The sequence below is a fragment of the Mastigoproctus giganteus genome, chromosome 1 (genome assembly GCF_048544385.1).
Source record: "Mastigoproctus giganteus isolate SK-2022 chromosome 1, ASM4854438v1, whole genome shotgun sequence".
Classification (NCBI taxonomy): domain Eukaryota; kingdom Metazoa; phylum Arthropoda; class Arachnida; order Uropygi; family Thelyphonidae; genus Mastigoproctus; species Mastigoproctus giganteus.
Genome location: NC_143575.1, coordinates 17,191,202 through 17,215,203, shown reverse-complemented (window position 1 = coordinate 17,215,203; position 24,002 = coordinate 17,191,202).

Here is a 24,002-nt window from a genome sequence, read left to right as displayed (position 1 = left end):
TGTTATAAATTTGGATGCCCATGGCATCCAAATTTCTTAAGACTAGCCTGGTATTGTGATGTCGTCATCATGAAAGAAGATTAGCTACAGATTACCAGTTAGTGGTCACAGGACACAATCTTTCTTAGAAGTTCATTTTCATGCAGCGAATTGGTCGGTTGGATTAACGAAGAATACGCTGAACACGATAAGCTTTTTAACAAAAGTAGAGAATACGCTTCAATGAATTCAGGAGAAGAAGCAGATTTTTGTAGTAGGGATGATCTTTTTATATTTTATCCTCACAGGTGTTTATAATCACCGTTCTCCTACCTGATGGAAAAGCTTGAGTTCGAATTTCGTTAATGACACGAGGAATTTCTATGAGCACTTTTCACTAAATGCCCGATTTTGTCAATCTCGGTCGAAGATTCCATGGCTTTCAGTCTGGAAACTTTGGTTTTTCGTCCAGAAAACTGATCGAAAAGAACACATGCAATTATAGATACAAAATGGTGGTGCCTTATAGCCTTGGTTTCTTTGGCATTTAACACATCTCTAACCATAATATTTTTAACTCAAAGCCTGAACTCAACAATTCATTTTTGGGAGGAATCAGTCAAAGGTCATCTTTGAGCTAGATGAACTATATAGTTTTAACTCTTCACATTCGCAACAGAAACTGATTATGCGTGACAGAATGTGTCTACAGTAGCTGGCAAATAAAAATTACTACGCCCTAATGTCCTAATTATTTTGCATGAAAAATTTAGCAAGTTGATCAATTTACTCCAAGGTTCTAAAGATTGATGACAGCTCAAAAGGAAACCAAATTTCTGGTTTTCCAAGAATTTTTAAATAACTTTAAAGAAAATGAGAAGGCTGTTTTTTAAAAAAAACTATGAGACTTAATGAATTGAAGAAACGTGTCACCATTCTTAAAATCAAACCAGATAGATGCCTTGTTCAAGTAAGCAATTACACCGAATAAAAGTATTTCATACATTTTCGGCTCACTTCAGATGTTTCCAAAATCACCTGTATTTTTACAGCATGCAGAAAAAGGATACGTATATTATAGCGTGTTAAGTGACAATAATGTATGTGCAATGTATTTAAAATCTATTAATCATTTAAGTGTTTTCTGTAGTTCATTCTGTCTCTGTAAATGCAAGTGAAGATACAGAAGACCCGGTTACAACTAGATAATTCTCAATTCTGTTGCAGACAGCATGCGGTCTACCCTAACGGCTGGCATAGTGATTATACCGTAGTCATTCTGTACCCTTGGTTCAGTAGATGGATCAATTAATAGACCTTTTTTTTTTTTTTCCGAACTCGGACGTTATTTGCAGTTTTGATCCGGGTACTAAGGTTTCGCATCCGTAAAATAAGAAAACTGATCATTGAATACATGAAATTACAAACGTCTAATGACCTCAGCTACTTCGAAAAAAATTAAAAATAACCTAACCATTGGTTCTTTTTAATTTTTGGAATAAGAACGAGAAATTGTGAAAGCAAACTTCAAAAAAAAAAAAATAAAATAAAATCATTAATCTATTTTTTACATTATTAATCTTAGAAACCCAATTAATATAAGGAATAACATGATAATATCTGATTAAATTAAAGCCATCTGCAATAAGGTCTATTAGAACTGGCTAGAATTCGTAAATTAGTGAATTAATTTGTTATTGAACGTTTCAATATCTTAACAAAATATTTTTTAAGATATTGGAACAATTATAAAGGTACTAATTCTCTAAATCTCTCTAAAAACTCTGTACAAACCTCCGAAAAGTATTGAATTGATATTCAATCATAGTTTTCAATACTTTTCGGAGTCCACTGTTTTCATAGTCAATTGGGACCTTCCCGGAAAAACAAGTGACTTATATGAAGAAAAGCGTATGAGGCGAACAAGTTAGTTGTTTTGGTTAAGACACCTAGAGCCGAGCCGACCGATTTCAAGAAGGTTGTTACTGTCGGATGTAATATTGCTGGCTTGTAGATTCCTCCAACTGTTGTCAATCTACAACATCCAAAGTCGAACGTCAGTGGGGTTATTATTATTATTATTAGCTATATGGTGCAAGGAAGCCTGAGGCTTATGTTGCACCAGCCAAAAAAAAAAATTCCCTAATTACCCTGAGAGAGAGAGAGAGAGAGAGAGAGAGAGAGAGAGAGAGAGAGAGAGAGAGAGTCAAAAGTAGAAGGGAATCACCAAGAAAGAGAAGAATGATGTTATCATGAAACGGAAAATGATGGTACACCTCATCAAGCAATGCACAGGACGACCACAGAACATGGAAGCTCGGTCCACATGAACAGAGGGTGCTCGGAAGGGTAATACGACACCATCTAGCAAATATTGCTGTTTAAGAGAGAAGTTTGCAACGTTAAATGAACAAATAAATAAATAATTCTCGCCAAACATCCATCCAAAACATCAACCAGCCATTTAAGGCGTCAACAAGGGCACGAACACACTACGTCCGGAGCTCCACAGGCTCCGTTTACATGAAAGAGCGGTGAAAGAGCCACAGATCACCTTCCGCAATCAGCAGTTTCGTCTTACATGGTGCAACGAATGCCGTAATTGGCTCATAGAGCAAGTGAAACCGACTCTCTGGAGTGACGAATCTTGCTACACTCTATTCCGATCAGATGGTCCAGTGTGGTGTAGAGCAGTGTTTCTCAACCGTTTTGCCGCGTGACTCAACATATTTGTTTGTAATTGTACCGCGACCCAAACGTTTATAATATAATTTTTTAAAAAACCTGGTAGACTGGAATCACTGTATATTACATAAATAAATAAAATCATATTTGACAATAACTTCTACATGTGAAAAGTAACATTCAGTAAAATTTTCTTTATGCGTGATTCTAAACCCCTATGCTTTCCTGTCATTGCCGCAGCTCCATCAGTACAAATCCCTATACAACTATTTCCAAGAAATGTTTTTTGTTTGGAAATACGAATTGATGTTTTTAAAAATTTCTTCTGACGTTGCTGAAGACTCTAATTTCAAAGAACATAGTAATTCTTCCTGTATATCTTTACATGTAAAATCAATATATCTGGTGTAAACCAATATTATTGCACCATTTGATAACGTCCGTCGATTCGTCTAATTGAATTGCATAATACTGCGATTTTTGTATTTTTCCACCAACTGTAATTCAAGGTCATCAGACAAATCGCTTATCTGTCGACTTATGGAATCGTTTCACATGGGAATGCAATTTATTTTTGCTTCATATTCTTTGCCAAATAATTTACTACAAATGTCTTTCATGCAAAGCTTTAATAACATTTCTCCAATGGTATACGCTTTCTTGCATTTAGCAATATGAAAGACTGCCAAATAAGAACATTTCAAGAATTTTTTGTTCGTAGAAACAAATTTTGTCAAATTGGATCTAGTTGTTTTTAATTCATGGCGTTTTCTTAAACAGAAATCCATAGGTTTATTTATCTTTATATTGGCTATGATTTGTTTCCAAATGTCTTAATAGTTTATTAATTTTGAATGAAGAGTTGGCCAATACATTTCCACAGATAACACATTGTGGTAAATCTATTCCATTTTCTTTTATGAAGGTTTGAAATTTTGAAAAACGAAAAACTAGAAATTTAATATTACCGAATCTCAGCGAAATACAAAATACGCTAATATCATTGAACGCAAATCGCAATGGATCGCTGGAAGTGTATCACACTAACTAAATAACAGGACGGTAAAGTAAATAAACACGTACATAAAAAATAATTCTTACCTTTGAACTGTTTGACCTGGTCGCGATCACGTCGTTTGTTTCACGCTGAGACCATTTCACTTCAGTTTTAAAAACTGAAGAAAATTAATTTGTCTTTCTGTCATAAGATCGAATATCAACGGATGAAGCGAAAGGATGATGCTTTGGCATGATACAATTTGTATCATGTGCTTGGGCTTCTCTTCGGCACAAGGTAGCAGCTATCATTTCGCGACCTATTAAAAATTTAACGCGACCCATAGGTTGAGAAACCCTGGTGTAGAGGACGCTTGGAGAATGTCTGCTGTCAGAGGGCATTATGACAACAATAAAGATCTAAGGAGGTCGTGTAATGGTCCTATGCCATACCACGGCAAACAGCCACAGTATGTCATAGGACCTTTGGTGGTTATACGAGGAACTATGAATGCTGACACCTACCTTACATTTCTGATAATTCTATACTCTCTGCAATGTGGTAATTCTCGAAATGTTCTCGGTTCGCGCATATAAAACTCATTGCTTTTGAGGAGCTCTTTTTAGGCATGCTCGCATATATATGCATAAGTGCCTATTGTCTTCATCATGTCCATCTGTCTGCCTTTCCGTCTTCGGCACGTAATATCTCGACTCCCAGTGGAAAATTTTCATTCAATTTCATAATTTAATTTTTTAGAAAGATTTGTCGAGTGACCATACATTTCAATTAAATCGGACAACAGAAATCCGGTAATTATTATTAAAATACATATCACACAGGCTATTCACATACCGTGTATTGCAGCCGAAGCACTCGATATTCTGTTGCCGTGCGCTGATCTAAGGAGTGAACAGGCAATATGGCGGATAAGCTGAAATGAAACATTCTCGGTTCGGGCATAGAAGTTGATGTTTGTAAAAATCAATAAATTTTTTTTTATCAGTTTACTAACTAACACGCACACACGCACGCATGCACACACACACACTTGTTAATTATATAAGTTGTATTAATTGTATTATGATATTAATCAGAGAAAAAAATGTAAAATACATGCCGAGTTTTACGCGTTGGGATTACAAAGTATTACATTAGCATTAGCAGAGGCATATGATGCAAGAAAGTAAGCTTATACAGCATCAGAAAAAAAAAAAAAACTCTTCTCGTTTCACCCATCCATTCACTCCAAAAGGTTGTCTAGTTCAGCCTTGAATTTATTTAAGCTGTCAACTTCCACATAGAAGATAGAAGTTTATTCCAGCATTCAGCCACCTGCAAAGACACCCTTATCCCTAAAGATAAATTTCAACCCATCTATTCTACAACTGTCTTTCCTCAATTTGAATTTATGGCCCCTCAGGTGCGGAATCTGAGCAAGAGGGAGAATCCCATCAGCACTGAGCTTTCTCAAACTATTCAAGACCACCTCAATCAGATCACCTCGCAGGTGCTTAGTCTCCAGACGCTGCAATTTTCAGAACTTAAAGAATTTCTTGGTAACAGTAACCCTCTGTTTCACTCACTAATCTCGTTGCCCTTCTCTGTACTCGTTCTAGCAGCTCGACATATTTCCTAAAATGAAGCCTCCAGACCATTGCCTTATACAAGGGGATCCCTGATAGCAAAATTCCTATATATCATTGATAAGACCCCATGAGCTACTCTTGCAGCCTATCTACACTGCGCAGAAAACTTCATATCTGACTGCAAAATTATCCCCAGGTCTTTTTCATTCTCCACTACCCGAATGTAGTACTACATGTAGTACTACATTCGGGTAGTGGAGAATGTTTAGAGTCTGATAAGCTTCTGGCCTCCACTTCCCTACAGAATTCCTAATGGTGAACGTAGATGCAAAATACTTATTCAGTTTGTCAGCTGCCTGAGCAGAATCATTAACAATCGAACCATCGATATCAAGTGGATCATCAGATTCATCTCCTTCCTTCTAGAATTTACATAAATAAACTCTGTCTACAGTTTACATACGTATTACAAAATGTTGAGTGAATATAGTTGAGGTATGTGCAGTGAAGTGAAAAGAATCTTTTCTATATTACTAGGTAATTAATTAGTAACAAGACAATTAGTTATTTACTTTTAATTTTTATTAATAACAGAAAAAGAAAATATCAATTAATTTAAGAAATCGGAAGTGCCTGAAATGTAACGTATTGTGTACATTGCCTAACTTTTTTTTATCAGTTTAATAAATATATAAATCATAAATTATTACTCTATTATATTAACCATAGCAGAAATGCGACTGCGTTATATTTCAATTGTTACTAAAATCAAAAAAAAAAAAAAAAAAGTATATTACGAAAGTGTTGACAGATGACTACGATCTGTGAGATACGTTTTTTATATCTTTATATTTATTAAATTATGAAGCATGAAATGCGTGTGCAATATCAATTTCTATTAAAATCCAGAAGAAATTAAGTAAAGGGCGTTACAAAAAAGTGAAGTGAATTAAGATGCGGTCTGCAATGAAGCGAAAATAATTTATGCTGATAGTTTGAACAAATTCAAAGGTCAACCGGATAGTTATCTACGTGAGGAGGAAAGTGTTAATTTATATTTTATTAACTACTTTTTTTCTTTTTTTTGGTAGATATAGCAAAAGACTGTGGCTGCGTTTGTCTATATGGCTAATACTAATCCGAACACTTTTATATTTTATTAGTTAATTAATTAGTACGTAACTGGCAACAAGTTAATTAGCTATTTACGTTTTTTCTATTCACTACAGTTTAACTTCTGTAAAGATTAACTTCAGTGAAGAAAAAAAAATTGCAATTAATTTAAGAAAAATGATAACCGAACGCGCCTGAAATGAAACGCATTCAGAACGTTACTGAACTTGTTTTGGTGTTAGGGCGACAGTGTCATGGCTTGAATGCCACTCAACAACCAGCCGCCACTGGATTTAACAAATTGAAGTGTTATTTACAATTTGTAACCACTATCACATATACATTACAGACACTTTTTTTTTTTTAAATTACGATAATCTTAATCAAACATTAGTACTTGAAAAGTTTTAATACTAGTTTTAATACTTTCTTGGAACACGCTGGTGTTCAAAGAAAGTGTTTCATTTTGTTTTCCATTTAAAATTATAAACTGAAGCATATTGAGGGGTTCTTATAACATTTCAGCCATAATTGTCGTGTTTACCAAAACTGTTGTAACAAAACGGTTGCAAATGCTCATTTAGGAATATTTTGAGAACACAGAGAAATAGTGGGTTAGTAAATCATGAATGACTTATAATGGGGGATTTTAACTTCCCAGATATTGACTGGAACTTGTGGATTGGTCACTCGCACACTAGCAAGATCATTCGTGTATTAGGAATTTGCAGATAAAGGAAATACTAGGTGGCAGTGATCACAGTGTACTGATGTGGGATTTACTCAAAGATATAATTACCATCAGGGGTAAAGGAAAAGGTTTTTGCTTCTGTAAAGGTGACTACAGTGGTCTCAACTGATTTGTTAGCAACAGCAAATTCTAAGCATTCAAGGAATTAATCATGGAAGCTACTAGAAGTTTCATACCTATTAAGAAATATTGTTCAAGGTTTAGATCTAACTGGTTGTCAAATGAACTAATGAGACTCGTTTCAGAGAAGAAAAATGCATGGGATGCATATAAATTATCAGGCGACAGAAGCCTATGGTAGATATAAGCTAGTCTGTAATCAAGTCACAAAGGAGGTTAGGCAGGCGAAAGCAGATTACGAGAACGCTTTGGCAAAGAATGCTAAGAAAAACAGCAAGGATTTCTTTACTTATAGAAACTCTCAAACAAAGGGGATGAATCACATTGGTCCACTTGATATCGATGGTTCGACTGTTGATGATCCTGCTCAGATAGCAAACAAACTGAATGAGTATTTTGCATCCACATTCACACATGAGGACTTATTAAGGAAGGAAAATACCAGATGGTTATCAAATTGTATCAGGCTGCTTAATGATTTTGTAATAACTGAGAGCAAAGTGGAGGAGAATTTGTTTAAATTAAACATAAGAAAGGCACCTGGGGTGGATGGGATCTATCCAGTTAAAGGAGGCGGCAAAGCAACTAAGCAAACCCTTAGCCATAATTATGAGAGTATTCTTGGACTCAGGGGAGGTCCCCACGGACTGGAGATGTGCAAATGTATCCCCATTTCACCAAGGGGGTTCAAAGGGCGACACGAGTAATTACAGACCAGTTAGTTTAACTTTGTTCCGGGTAAACTAATGGAGTCACTGGTTAAAGATGCATTGCAGGATCATCTACACAAGACTGCAGCAATAATTCAGACACAGCATGGGTTTGTTAAGGGAAAGTCATGTCTGACAAATTTGATTGGATACTATGATGTGGTTACAAAGGAACTGGATGTAAAAAATAATTTTGATATCATATACTTGGATTTCAGGAAACCTTTTGACACCGTTGCGCATGGAAGACTACTGTACAAATTGGAGCAGAATGGTATTAAGGGTAAGTTGCTACAATGGATAAAAGGGTGGTTGACTGGGAGAAGACAGAGGGGTGGTAACCAATGGGCGCTGCTCTTCGTGGACTACTGTTATTAGTGGAGTTCCACAGGGTTCGGTGTTGGGCCCACTGTTGTTTTGTATATTTATAAATGATATCGATGAAGGTATATCATGCTTAGTGTCGAAAGATGATGCAAAGGTTGACAGGGATGTTAACGACAGTAATGGCAGTGTACTACTGCAACAGGATCTAGAAAATTTGGAGAGATGGGCTGAGAAGTGGCAACTGAAGTCTAATAGTAACAATCCCTTTGTATAAGGCAATAGTCAGATCATGCCTTGAGTACTGATGCTGAGGGAAATGGACCATAATCTGCCACGCTGGTCCAGTGCGGGTTGACAGATTGACCGTATTCAGCAGTCAGGGGCTTGAACCCCGGTCTACTCAAAGAGCGTGTGTACAGGTCTGGAGGCCTCATTTTAGGAAGGATTCAGATTTGCTTAAGAGTGTACGGAGAACGGCAACAAAATTGGTGAGGGGAATGAAGGGATTCTCTTACCAAGAGAGGCTTAAGTTCTGCAAATTGCAGCGGCTGGAGACTAGGCACCTGACAGGTGATCTTATTGAGGTATATAAGGCCTTGAATGGGGTTGAGCACGCTGAATTCTGATGGGATTCTTCCACTTGCTCAGATTACGAACCTAAGGGGGCAAAAATTCAAATTGAGGAAAGACAGTTGTAGAACAGCTGTGCGGAAATTTGCCTTTAGCCAGCGGGTGGTTAATTGCTGGAAGAAACTTCCATCTTTCGTTGTGGAAATTTATAGCTTAAATAAATTCAAGGAGGAACTGAACAAACATTTAGAGGGAATAGTTGGGTGAATTTTTTTTTTTTTTTTTGGCTGATGCTACATAAGCTCATACGCTTGCTTTCTTGCATCACATGGCTATATTACTATTACTACTACCTGTCAAATATTACTTTATTTTGCCTTAACTATTAAAAAATATTTTTTGTTTATATTTCTATTTGTGATGCTAGTCATTAATGTAACATACCATCGCGAAAAAGGATTAGAAATGTGAAATTCCTAGGTGATGCACTTTCTTTGAACACCAGTGTACTTCAGACGAAATTAACATTTTTTAAATTAGATATAATTAAATATTTAAATACATTAATTTATTTATTTCGTTTGTATTTCGTAAATAATTTTAATCCTCTAACATACAGACCTTTTCATGCTAAATACAATACTTTTCTTATCTCTAGAAGTATTTTTCTTAATTTTAAAATTGCATGCATGCTACATGGTAACTATAGTACCGAAAAATACAGAAATACATCTCAACAACCATGAGATATGTTTAAAAGTTAATCTTGTTTTAATAGTATGAGTAAATGAACGATTAAGTTGTTAGTTACTACTGAGGAAGCCAGCTCCAATAATTTGCTGTTAGTAAAACACTTCAGTGAAGAGGTCAAGGCTTTCAAGATTAGCAGTTGTTATTCTTACACATTTAGGATAACGAAACTTTACTGAACATACTGGAAAACGGTCATTAATAAGATTGATAAATTATCCTTTACTACCTTCCGAACCAATAAAATTATGCAGAAAAGGCTATCTGGTCTCATGCTCAAGTTATATTTAAGATTTTATGTAAACAACTTGATAAACATATTGGACAATATTGGACATGTATCAATTTTCTGTATTTATTTTCTGACTTTTTTTTAATTTTTGAATTCTGCTCCTGGCCTTTCAAAAGTTAGTATTACTGTAGCTGCCTGCAGTAAATTCTTCTTACTTGTAATAAACTCCAACAATTCTATAAAGCTCCATGTTTGTTTGAAATATCTTCGAAAGATAATGTCATCTATTCAAATAAATTGTGTCGAATTTTTATTAAAATAAATTAAATGAATATTATTTTATCATATATTAAAATAAATAATTAAACAGCACTCATCATTCATTAAAATTAAATTAAATTAATTAATTATAAAACTAATCCTACGCAGAAGTATATCGGTTAATAATTTTAATATCGTGGGACTACTAATACCTATTATTGTGTTCATCTGCACCCCTGGGAATTACCAGCTCGACTGGAAGCTGTTGTTGGCTTACCACATCTGAACATCATAATTTTTGCAGTTGTAATTTTAATATTTGAATTATATAAATGTTGCATTACTGTAATGAAAAAACACCCTACTCGACAAAATTGACAGAACACGTAGAAAACGTTGTGTAACTTGTGCAGCTTGCGATAAAGCGGGGGAAAATTTGGTACGGTGATGTACCATTGAATAACGATGAAATGAGGGGAGAGAGAGAAACTTCGAACAGGTATAAGGGACATCTATAGATTGTATAAGAATTACCAAAAAGGTCACTTTACAGAAGTCAATACAAGTTGTTCTAAAATATGGTCATATGACATCACTTCGGCGTATGATCGCCCCTACAACGGCTAAACATGCCCGACAGCGGTGAACCATGCTCGATATAAGGGTAGTTATAAGATTCCGTGGCAACAAATCCCATTCTTCCACTAGCGCAGACCTTACCTCACTAAGTGACCGAGGAGGTGGCTGTTGGCGTGCGATGCGACGCCCAAGAGTGTCCTACACATATTTGATCGGATTCTAGTCTGGTGACTATGCTGGCTAGGCAGTCATTGAATTTCTTCAGTTTCAAGATATTCCTCCACCACTTGAGCTCTATGTGCAGTGGCGGTGTCGTGCATGAAAAGAAAATCTGGGCTAACTGCACCCCTCAAAAGTGGCACATAAGGTTCGAGGATATGTCCTCGGTACTTCTGCGCAGTTACAGTATCCTATCAAAAACATGAAGAGAGGTGCGGCCATTGATCATTATTCCGCCCCACACGAAAACACCTCCTCCACCATAAGTGTCCCTTTCTCTAATGTTGGAGGAATGGTACTGCATTCCTCGTTGTCTCTAGATGAAATAACGTCTAGAGGCTGTTTGTGGGCTAAAACGGGACTCATCAGAGAATAGAACTGTACCCCATTTGTCAGGGCTCCAAGTCACATGTTCATGGCACCAGTTTCGACGAGCTCTGCGGTGGATTTGGACTCCACTGAAGGCTAAATTCAAGCGTACTCTACGCAAGGACACCGCTGGCTTCCTTGCGTAGAATCCGCTTGAATTGGGCCTTCTTTTGTAAAATAAACGTTCATATGGCGTACGCTGAATGGTGCATGATCCGATTTATTCATTTATTATTTTTTTTTTTAAGCGGCCACCAATTCAAGCGCAATTTTAATGATGCAAATCAAACGTCAAAACAATACATTACTGCAGGAATAATAAAACCCATATACACATCACCAACTACAGTAACAGACTTTTAAATGAATTTAATTTTATATAAAATTTACGTTTTCCTCATACTGGATAGAAAAGACCTGATAAATCCATAAAATTCCTAACGTTACTGACGGTTCGAACCCGTCATAACGTTAGGAATTTTATGAATTTTTTTTTTCACAACGTTACTGAGTTAGTTGGTCGTCTCAGGGAGGGTAGCATGGTGTTTTTTTTCTCGAAATTCGTGTTTTTCGTCCAGCAAGCAGCAAATCGACCACAGAACACACTAAATTTGCAGACATATTATATACGGCTCAATATGGCCTAAGTTATTTATGTGCCTAAAAGGCAACAACCAATTAACCATAAAATTTAAAAAAATTTGACGTCCTTAGTATTCTGTTGTGAAGCAGGGTATAATGAAATTCTCAAATCCTTGCTCGTAAAAAATTCTTTTTCCCCCCCAGTTGAAAATTACTGTTTGGTCAGGTAATTATAATTATTTCTTATTTATTTTAACAAGGAATGAAAGCAAACTCTAAAACAGATAAACATAAAACATTGAATTGTACAACACATCAAAATATCAATAAAACACAGTATATGCGCAAATAACATTTTTATTCATAATTTATAAATAATTTTTATTTATAATTTATATATAATTTTAATAGGATTTCAATAAAACACATAATCATGACAAATTCATAAGACAATTTACAAATTTTAGTAATAAATATCAGAGCTATCAACATGAAATCAATTAAAACCTCCTTAAAAATTCATTTTAAATTTGACTCTTAAAATTTTGGTTAGTCTTTGCAATCTGGTATCCCTTCTGATTGACAGTTACGAGTAGCAGTCTGTTACCTTTTGGGGTTTTTAGTTTTAGGGTGTTTATCCCTCCCTTGCCACTGTCTTAAAATCAGGAGATCGTTTTCCAATTTTAAAACAGCGGTAAGGTGGGGATTAACCATAGCGGGCTAATCATGTCAATAGCTATTACTCGTGACGATCAATCAGAAGGGGTATCAGATTGTAAAGACTAACCAAATTTTTTATTTAGTTATGCATTAATAATTAAACATACACTAGAATTCACAATGTCTATCAAAACCTTTAACTCACCTTACGTATACGATACTTCACATGAAACATCATTATCGAACATTCCAACAGGTTTATCGAAGTTCCATTCTTTCTCATGGTTTCGAGATTTGAAAAAACTAGCACACATAAATACATACAAGCATATACTGCATATTATAGCAATCACGTGGACTCCGCTACGGCTGCCTTTAAATATTATGGATCAACATAATAACACATTTATTAAAATTTAGTTATAATTTTAATACTCCACACGTGCAGAAATTCTTCAGTTTGATATATCACTGTCACATTTTCTATTAATTTTTTACTGAACATTTATTTCTAGCCATAATTATTTTTAACCCTTATGCACTCACTGACTCAATCACTTACCAGTTGCGTTATGCGGTTATCGACCTCTATCGAATGATTGAGATAACTTTAAATGGACATGAAAGTGGCGAAATAGCACTTAGCGCCATCTTAATTTTTTTATAAAAATATATCTTCAGAATATTGTTTAGATAATAAATCCATTATCGACAACTATAATTAATCAGAAATTTCTTAATTTCGCAACGCACTCAAACACATGCTTCTTTTAGGATCATAAGATTACCCAGTGATTTTTAAAAGTTTAAAATATATTGATATATCTGTAAATCGTTAAGTTTACAATACAGCACAGACCTAGGAGTGATATTTGAATCAAAGCTGCAGTTCCACAAGCCCTTCGTATCAAAATTGCAGATTGAGATGGATAGCAAGAAGGGATTCTTGCTACTTCAGTGTGAGCTTCTTACCGAACCTCATACCGCGCTTTGGTAATCAGATCAAATTACGTATTTATGGTTTATTTATGGCGCAATATACGAATAAAATTGTAAATAATTTTTATTTTTGGCTTTAAATATATTTTTTTATGATCAAACACGTAAATTACTCAAAACTATTAAGATTAATTTTGGTATAAAAACAAAACAATTCCCCTTCCATTTTCTCGATTCCATTCCTCTTCCATTTTCTAGAGTATTTGTTTTCTTTCTATATGGGATTTGCAGCACTGGTATTTGTGAAAATGATAAAAGGAGTCCAGGAAAAAAGCCATGAGAAATCTTGCATTCTATTATGAAATATTCAAACTATTTCATAAGTGTGGTTTGAATTAATATGATATGTGTTATTAAACCTATCATTTATAATACATTTATGATTCAAAAGGCAACTCTTACGTAATTTTGTAGTTCATTACACCTACATCTGTACATTTATGAAGCAGTCGCTAAATACTTTCAAATGTAGTTTTCTTAGAAAGAATTCATGTTTAAAAGTCTGTTTACGAGAAAAACATTTCGAGAATGAGCTGACCCTGGACAAGCATCCGATGTGATGTTCATTCTTGGTATGTGCAGTTCTGTTAGTAGAACGTAACTGATAGTACAAGTATTCCAAACTAGGGATATTTCTGCCACAAATTTAAGATAACATCCTTCACTGACAGGGCATATCTATAAAAACACGTGGATTAATTTCTTAAAAAGAAAAAAAAAAAAAGGAAAGAAAAGAAAAGAAAAAAATACAACCGCTCAAGAATGACGTGACATTGTCCCGTAATACTGCCAACACAGATTACCAAGAAACAACATGTACAGTTTGGAATTTTGTGAGCCCTGCTGACCAAACTCGATTCTCATATATTATATACTGTAATCCTCTTGGTGTTACGATAATTTATTTATTATTGATTTATGTATTTAATCGCTTTAGTTCATAAACTTTGGGAAAACGTTGAGGGCTAGAAAGGTACCTGTTAATACAGTTTGACAGGAGCGCGTGATGAAGCGTCTTAATATCTTTTATGGGCATTTTTGCATCGTGGCCGAGTTAATCGGTCCAGAACGGAGAGTATGAAATTTTCTACCGGAAACTTCATTGTTGTATATAAGGTTCAAAATAATATTACTTAAAGCAATATTATTTCAAATACAGTAGACCAATGCATGAAAAATCACGTGTCAAACTTTGTAAGATATTATTTCTCATACAGCAGGCGTCGTCACTTGATCCAAAATATTTTTCGTTAGTTCGACGTTATTAATTTTGAAAATATCTCGTGTATTGTTAACGGCTTCCTGCAAACTTTTTGAAAGTTAAAATTACATCCATAGTGTTTCTTTTCTATTAATGTATGCTATTGTGGTTTGTTATAAGAATAGATAAATCTTTTTCACTATATTTAACACAAAGTTATTGTAGAATATCTGCCACTTTCTTGAATAATTATCAGGTTGATCAGACCTTTTTACACAACTAGGTCAATATTTTTTTCTATGAATTTTTTCCAATTTCTAGTAATATATGTTTATTCGGCCTTCTACAAGTCTCATTTACTGCTATACAAAAACTAATAACCAGATGCTAGCATACATATTTGTAGGTTCATACTTTCAAAGAAAGCTATAAAAAATAGTAGTAAAGAATGGTGTCTTCATATTGATCCACTGTAGCTGGCAGGTGACATGGGACAGGAACACATGCTTTGTGTATTTTTGTTGTTTACTTCAAAACTTATGTTTAGAATAAGTTTTAGGATGTGCATCCACTATCTACTATGCCAATATACAGTATCCAAACTTATTTCATCTGTCATTTATTAGTTTAATTCAACCAGTCGTGAGGTAAGAGATGAAGCCTTTAACTCTGCTTTATGATACGGTAAGTTTTCTTTAGATAAAGGAAAGATAATAATATCAATAACAAAAATTGCCTGTGATTAAATTAAATTTATTTTTCTTTCGATATTAAATGCAAATAGCTAGTTAAATAAATTGTTAAAAAATTAAGACAATAAAAAACTGAAAAAGATAGTAAACCTAAAAAAGTAATCTCTGAAAACAGCAAAAGCTTATGCCACATCTTGAACAAATATTTAGTTAATAAAAGAGAATGGACTTGTGGCACTGGTTTCCATGGTTTAGAAGAAGAAGAGAATACAGCAGAGCCAGTGGAAGCAGTAACTAACTAAATTTAATAAGTTTTAATACAACAAGTAGCTTTCGGAGTAACGAACTCCTTCTTCAGCAGGTACATACAAAAATTCAAACATGACATAAATTGTTAGAAATGGAATAAATCATACTAAATATGCTGCCATACAGCATATGATTTATTCCATTTCTAACGATTTTTGTCATGTTTGCATTTCTGTATGTATTGCTGAAGAAGGAGTTCGTTACTGCTTCCACTGGCTCTGCTGTATTCTCTTCTTCATTTAGTTAATTAAAGACCTATTAATTATATATAATTAAAAACCTATTAACTAAATAACAAACCTATAAAAGGAACAACAGAGGAAGAAAAAATACGTTAAGGCCCTCGCGGGTAACGAAGTGGATATAATTACCGTCCTCCCCACACCAGGTGGACAAAGCCTGAGTTCGAATTCCGTCAATGATGCAAGTAATTTTTATGAGCCATTTTCGATGATTTGGTTTTGAAGAGTATAGCATGGTTTTTCTCCCGGAAACTTGTATTTGCAAACAGGCAAATCGTTCGCACAGAAAACATGCAATTTATAGATATAACATGTATACAGCGTAATAAATAAGTTGCTCATGCGCCTAAAACCTTACAAAAACACAAGACAAGCAGAATTAAAATGATAAAATCTCCAGCATTAGCAGTGTTTAAACCGAATTGTCAGCTTAACAATTATTTTCAAAAATAATTATTAAGGAGAGAGGAGAATTTTAGAACGATCCTAAAATTGTCCGCTTGCCCCATAGGGAAGCGATGTAGTTGATCAGAGATGTCCCTCATACAAATTCACTTCTTTTCATATGACATAGACATTAATCTTTTCTTTGCGTGAATGAATGAAGGTTTAAAAAATGCGGAAAATTATGTTTTAGTGACCCTCATAGCAATACAGGTCTGTCCAACCTTACGATTTTGTAAGCAGTATGGGAAAATCCCATTATCATGTAGAGTATTTTACTAATATTGTATATATTGTATGAATTTTTGTTTGTTTCTAACAGGATGGTCCGTATCGGCTAGTGTATGAGAAGCTGAATGGAAACGAAACAAGATTGTCTGGTTATATGGCAGATGCCTTTTTGGGTGTATTCTCCTCGTTGAAGTCTGAGTGCGTATTAACATTGATTTTAAACTAAAAAGAAATCAGTTGTGCATGAATATCATCGAAACTCATAATTAAACAAGTTCGGTTATTTTCAGTAATACAACGGGCGTTTTCGATTTTTATTTCTTAAATTAATTGAATTTTTTTTCTTTTTCTGTGATTAATTGAAGTGTAGAGTCAATAAAAACTGTCTTGTAATCAGTTAATTACTAATTAATTAATAATACATAAATTAATATTTTTAGTAGTTTCACTGCACATACAGTATCTCAAAACAATATTCATTTTACTTTTTGTAATGTACTTTACTTATTCTGTCTAAATTTTTATAAAAATTGAAATGAAACAAGTAGTTCATAAGACAGATTGTGATTTAATAAAAAATAAACAAATAGCAACACGCAGCTATTTGTTTATTTAGCAATACCTGAGATCGTAGTATGCTGTCAAGGCTTTCGTAATGTACTTGCTTATTTCTTGGATTTTAATAACAGTTAAAATATAACACGTAATTCACATTTCTGCTGTGATTAATATAATAAGCAAATAGTAATAATCCATGATTTATACATTTAGTAAACTGATACCAAAAAACAAGTTTGATATGCGTCAACCAAGAACATTTCTATACATCCTCCATATTGACCATTCATTCCTCCATGAGCGCACGCAAACAAACATAATATCAAGTACCTCACCTACAAATATCGTATGTGAAGAGCCTACGTGACATGTATAAAAAAATAATAACAATAATTGGCAGATTTCCATTTATCTAATATTAATGAAATTTGGAAAGGCTCGATACATCTTTCTAAAATATGCAGAATACGAAATTTTATGAAAATCGTTCCACTGGGAGCCAAATCATGTGGACGGAGAGACAGATTGATATGATGAGGACAAAAGTCACTTTACTTATACGTATTTGAACGCGATTAAAAATACTTTGCCCTCTTCTTAAGTACTAGGGAAAAAAAAAAAAAGAAATTTCACATCCTTATACTAATACGTATAATAGACAATTGAATACAGGCGGACAGATAGGTTACGCGTAAGAAGTGTTGCCACTTCATTTGCGCATGCAGCCGTTCACAGTGCTTAAATAGCATTAGCATTAATAAAGGTATACGATGCAAGAAAGCAAGCTTATATACCATCAGCAAAAAAAAAAAAAAAAAAAAAACACTTTCTCATTTCACCCATCCACTCGCTCCAAATGTTTGTCTAGTTCAGCCTTGAATTTATTTAAGCTATCAACTTCCACAATGATAGATGGAAGTTTGTTTCAGCATTTAACCACCCGCCGGCTAAAGGCAAACTTCCTCACATCTATCTTTCCTCAATTTGAGTTAATGCCCTCTCAGGCGATTATTTTGAGCAAGAGGAAGAATCCCATCAGCATTAGCCATTTGAGCATTGAGCATGCTCAAACCATTCAAGGCATTGTACACCTCAATCAGATCACCTCGCAGGTGCCTAGTCTCCAGACACCGTAATTTTCAAAATCTTAAGCCTTTTTTCGTAAGAGCAACCCTTTGGTCCATTCACTAATCTTGTTGCCCTTCTCTGTACTCGTTCCAGCAGCTCTATATTCTTCTTAAAATGAGGACTCCAGACCTGTATACAGTATTCAAGGTGTGGCCTGACCATTGCCTTATACAAGGGGATAATCACATTCTTATCCCTGCTAGAAAAATTCCTGTATATTATTGACAAGACACCATGACCGTCTGCACTGCTCAGAAAACTTCATATCTGACTGCACAATTACCCCCAGGTCCTTTTCGTTCTCTACCACCGTCAGTGTAGTACCACACAGTTGATACGTTACTCCGGGGTTACTGCTTCCCATATGCAGCACTTTACATTTGTCAATGTTAAACTTCAGTTGCCACCTCTCAGCCCACCTGCTCAACTTTTCTAGACCTGCTGCGGTAGCGTACTGTCATTAACAACTCTACCAACCTTCGTATTGTCTACAAACTTGGACATTAAGCCTGATATACCTTCATCAATATCATTAATAAATACAGAAAACAACAATGGACCCAACACTGAACCCTGGACACACTATATATGCACAATAAATACACTAAACACTGAACTTTTCAATAAGCGCGCTTACTTTAAATAAGCTTCAATACCATCTAAATGAATATTCCACAATAATAGCCCTCACGGGTAGCAAAGTGATTATAATCACAGGGTAGAAGAGCTCAAGTTTGAATCCCGTTAATGACGCGAGGAATTTTTATTGGCTTTTTTTCGCAAAGTAGTCGAGTTGGTCGGTCCTGGGAGAGGTTTGCATAGCTTTATCTTCTGAAAAATGGGTTTCTTCATCCAACAAACAGGTCAAACTGACCAAAGAATACACGTCATTAAATCCTCAATAGACTGACACCTCAAAGCTCCAGATGCTTTGACGCTTAACAAACACATTTACCTCCTGACCATAATAGTTTCTATATACATAAATACCTGCAAATTATCCTAGGATGATAGATATTTTATGCCAAAAACACCATGATATAGTTCTAAGTGTATGACTAGTATTAACAAAATTCTGTATCCACAATCCTAAAAGGGGGTCTGCCCCAAATATCTCTTAGAGTCATGAGCATTGGGATGGAGGGAGGGTAGGTGGTCATCTTCCCTGGGCCCGTACATTGTCGGGGGCACTGACTCAATTTCGAGCCCCCATGAGGAAAGGCGAGTCAACCCAGCGAGGATGTTGCTGCAGGGCCTGGGGCCACTCTCGCTGCTCCTCCTTGTTCTGTGGACATTGAAGTTGTTTACACGTTAATCAAACATGACAGACTTATTACACTCAGTCAAATTGTAAACTCTGATTTTCGTATGGTCAGCTCATGTGACAGGTTGCAGTATAAAAAAAGATGTTGGAAAGACGAATCTGAAAACATTTCGAGAAGGAACTGAAGTATCAACAAGTAGGCACACGTTTGAACAATAAGCAACGGTATCCAATTGATCTTTCGTTTTTGAACAAATACATGTGAAGAGACAGACCATTTTACACCAAAAGCAAAGCAAGAATTTGTAACATAGAAGCATATTTTATCACTCACGCCAAAGAAATTAAAAATAGTTCCAGCACCAGAATAAACTATGACTATCGTCTTTTGGAACACCTTCAGTGGTGACATTCTGCTAATTTTCTGAACTGAGGTACAAACAAAAAACTCCATATGATGCCATGGGTATCCTATGGAATTCATTACCTTTTCAAGGAACCAATTTGGTCTCTTGAATAAGTATTGCCAAGTGTCCAGGGTCGCATTTATGCACAGGAACATGAAGCGCTACGGGACCCCATGGAAAGATGCACGTAGAGGCTCACCTACTGACTTTGTACTTCAGGCCCCTGATAGCCTAAATCCGCATCTGAAAGATTCACATGCGATGACGATGTGAAAAACTTTTATAACAAATACATAAAAGGTCTTCCATTGTCTGAACAATTTGGGTAATTATGCAGAAAAGTAATGCAACCATCACGTATTCTGCTGGGTTTATTATAATCAAGCAATAAATTTGAAAATTTTGATGACTGTAACACAAAAACAAAAGTTGGCAACAAATAAACTAACTTTCTGATTCTTGTTACATATTTGGTTTTTAGGAGCATTAGCAACTAAAGCCATATTGCTCCGAGGATATGCGGTGGTCATTAACTGACCTTTCTGCATTGTCCGTATTTGGTGGTTACGGGTTCGAACCCCGGTCTAATCAAGAAGCGTGTGCTACGCACTGCCACTCCTGCCCACCTGGCTACGGAGCCGCCGCTGATTCTTGTGTTTGTCATGCAATTAGCATGCGAAGTGATAAAAGCAAACTCATTTAAGCAATAATAGTAATTATTTATTATTCCTTAATTGTATAATGTATAATTTATTATTATTTATCCTTATTTATTGTATTATCTATGTTGTTTTAAATGTACTTGTCAATATAAATTTATAGCAGAACAAAGTGGAAATAAAAAACTGAGTTGTATTTTACTAGATATACTTTGGTGACCCAGAAGAATGATGAAGGATGTGGGAAAAAACTGGGGAATGGAAACTATTCTGGAATGTTAGGACAATTGAACAGAAATGTGAGTTAGTGCTTTCAGACTTTTGACTCATCACGAATCACACTGAATCATGTTGGAGAATATTGCTATCATCCAGAATGTACTGGGACACGAAATAAAAAAAAAAAAAAAAAAAAAACGTTTGATTAGAAAAAAATTAAATTTTTAATATATTTTACCCCCCCCCCCTTGGGCTTTAAACACATCGATAACTTGAGTGGCAAGGAGACATCGTGAACACTTTTTGGGGACTGGAACCTTGCTCTACTTCGCCCGTAGGGTTGCTGTCAGTTCTCTAATTTTCCAGTTCTCAAATTCTCTTCCTTTAGCACATCCTGTTCTGGTTCTCAACTGTTTGATTCCAAAAATATCACAATTGTCTTAACATGGATTCAGATCTGGCCCCTTGGAGAATGCCTCTTCGCCACAGAATTGCCACAATGTAAGACAGAATTGTTGAGAACCAAAATTTTAGGGAATTACTTTCACAGTTTCATCGATAACAACCACTGGATCAAATCCAAATTACATATGTAGCACAAGCAGGCTGAAACCATTCTTTGAGCATATGACACTCCCAGGTAAGTCGATCTGATGCTAGTGTATGATTCAACGCTCCATATCAAGGTTTGACGCAATCGAAAGTGAAGTAGCAACACACGCGTCTGAGTTGACAATGGTTTGTTCTCACGACTTCTAAATATAGTAACAACTGTACTCTTGTCACGATGATTAGTTGCAAATTCATCTGACTGATGTGATCGTGCTGGTGTATAATCAGAACATCTTCTTTGAACTTGATGTTGTCGAGCGATCAGTACGGAGATGCAGGACATGTTTCTACTAAATACGGTAATGATTGTATTATTGTCGAAATTAGTTGCAAACCACCCCAACGTACGTGGTCACGCTGAAGTATAAAACAGAACTTTTTTTTTTTTTTTTTTTTTATTTCCATTTTATTTTCAGCAGATTCACGTTTTTTTTTTTTTTTTTTTTTTTTTTTTTGATGGCCGTTGGTCTTACACTTATCATACTCATACAGTCGTTTTAAATGTTTTTTGAGTTAGCTCATTAAGGACCACATTTGCGATTTCTTCTTACTATCCATTTCAACTAACAATGCCCTGGGATCGCTAACGATGGTTAACATGGCTTGGGATGAATAATCGCGTTGCTCTTTGCCTTTAATTAATTGATGTGCGTTGTTTCCAACTGATGATTTTGGGTGTCCCACTCTTCAGCTTTCTTGCGAACGGACATGGCTAATCTGTCACAATCCTCTCTCATACCTCTTGTGAAGAGATATAGGTCAATTTCTGTTCCACCTAGCTGCTGCCATTGAGTGTGCATGTATTTTATATCCACTTTTAACTAATATTACCTGTAATGTGATCTCTAAATTTAACTTTATTCCAAAGGGTGAAGAATCCCAATACATGTTGGAGAATAGCATATTTTGTTAATTAATATATCTCTTTAAATAAACTTAAAAGTATTAAGTTATATTATTGTCTTATACCTCTGCATAAATATCAATTTATTATACTATATTGTAAATTTTTTATAATGAAACTCCATTCTCACAACTTTGAAAATATCACTGCAGCCCTATTAATCAATAAATATACAGAAAAACGTATAAGTTAGTGATATTGCATCATTTTAATATGCATCAACCTACTAAAGTAGTACATAATTGGCATCATTTAAGTATATCTCACATTGTGAATACCTTCACAACGAGTTGTCATGATATTGCACTACCTCGAATAAGTAACGCTTCACCAATGGAGAAGACTATTGTTACTTATTCTCGATGGATACCACCACCCATGAATGCACCGTTTTGAAATATGGTATGGGATAAAGTTTTCGGTTATTGCATCTAATATGGATAGGACTAATAGCGAACTAATAGGGATAGTATGAGGATACTATCCCTATTAGACTTAGAAAAGAGATAAAGATGTAGGAAGGTGATAGTATGAGAGGTAGAGGAAGGAAATTCCGTAGAAGGAAGAAAGGGACAGTTGCTCCTTCAACTCACACTCAAAGCTCATATATTCCTCGAATAGGCAACGCTTCCCCAATAGAGAAGATTGTTGTTACCTATTCGAGGAAATTCAGTGTCCATCAGGCCCCCCAGACGGCACCGTTTCCAAGCTTGTTGGCTTCTCTTCGGTGGGTGGGCAGGTACCCTAGTGTTGCAATGATGACAACCCAGTTGTGAAATATAACTCCATAATATGATAGATGCCTGATGGTGTGCAACTGGTTATCAGACTGAAAACCTTTTAGGGCTAAAGCCTCATGTTGCGAACAAGTTTACTGACGTCATTGCAACACCAAGGAGAGGACAACAAATTTCGCAACGGTGCCGTCTGGGTGGTGGTATCCACCGAGAATAAGTAACAATAGTCTTCTCCATTGGTGAAGCATTACTTATTCGAGGTAGTGCAATATCATGGCAACTCGTTGTGAAGGTATTTAAAATATCAGATATACTTAAATGATGCCAATTACGTACTACTTTAGTAGGTTGCTGCGTATTAAAATGATGCAATAGCACTAACTTATACGTCAGTTAACTTGTTCGCAACATGAGGCTTTAGCCCTAAAAGGTTTTCAGTCTGATATACAGAAAAAACAACAAATATTTTTAATGCTGATTTTAAAAGATGAAAAAACTGTTCAAAACACAAATAAAAAATACCCTCGTTATTTTTTATTTTTTAAGTTCAAAAAAATGTTTATCTTGGTGTCATAACTGATTATGCATAGCGGTCATGATGCTGTGTTAGTCAGAAATCAACCTTCTCGTTCTCAGGGTGTTCTTGAAGGGTCACGATCTACTTAATTAAGGTCACGATCCACTTAATTAATTAAGATCCACTTAATTATGGAAATAGTAGAAATCACTGGGCGTCAGGTCTGGCGAACAGAACGGATATTCAATCACTTCACATGGTGCATCTACGATAGTAGCCAGTGGTACTGGTTGCGGTTACCAATAAACTTGAAGGATGCATTGTTCTGGTTAAAGAATGCACCAATGTAGCAATGTGCCATGTTTCGCTTCCTTGACAGAGAAAAT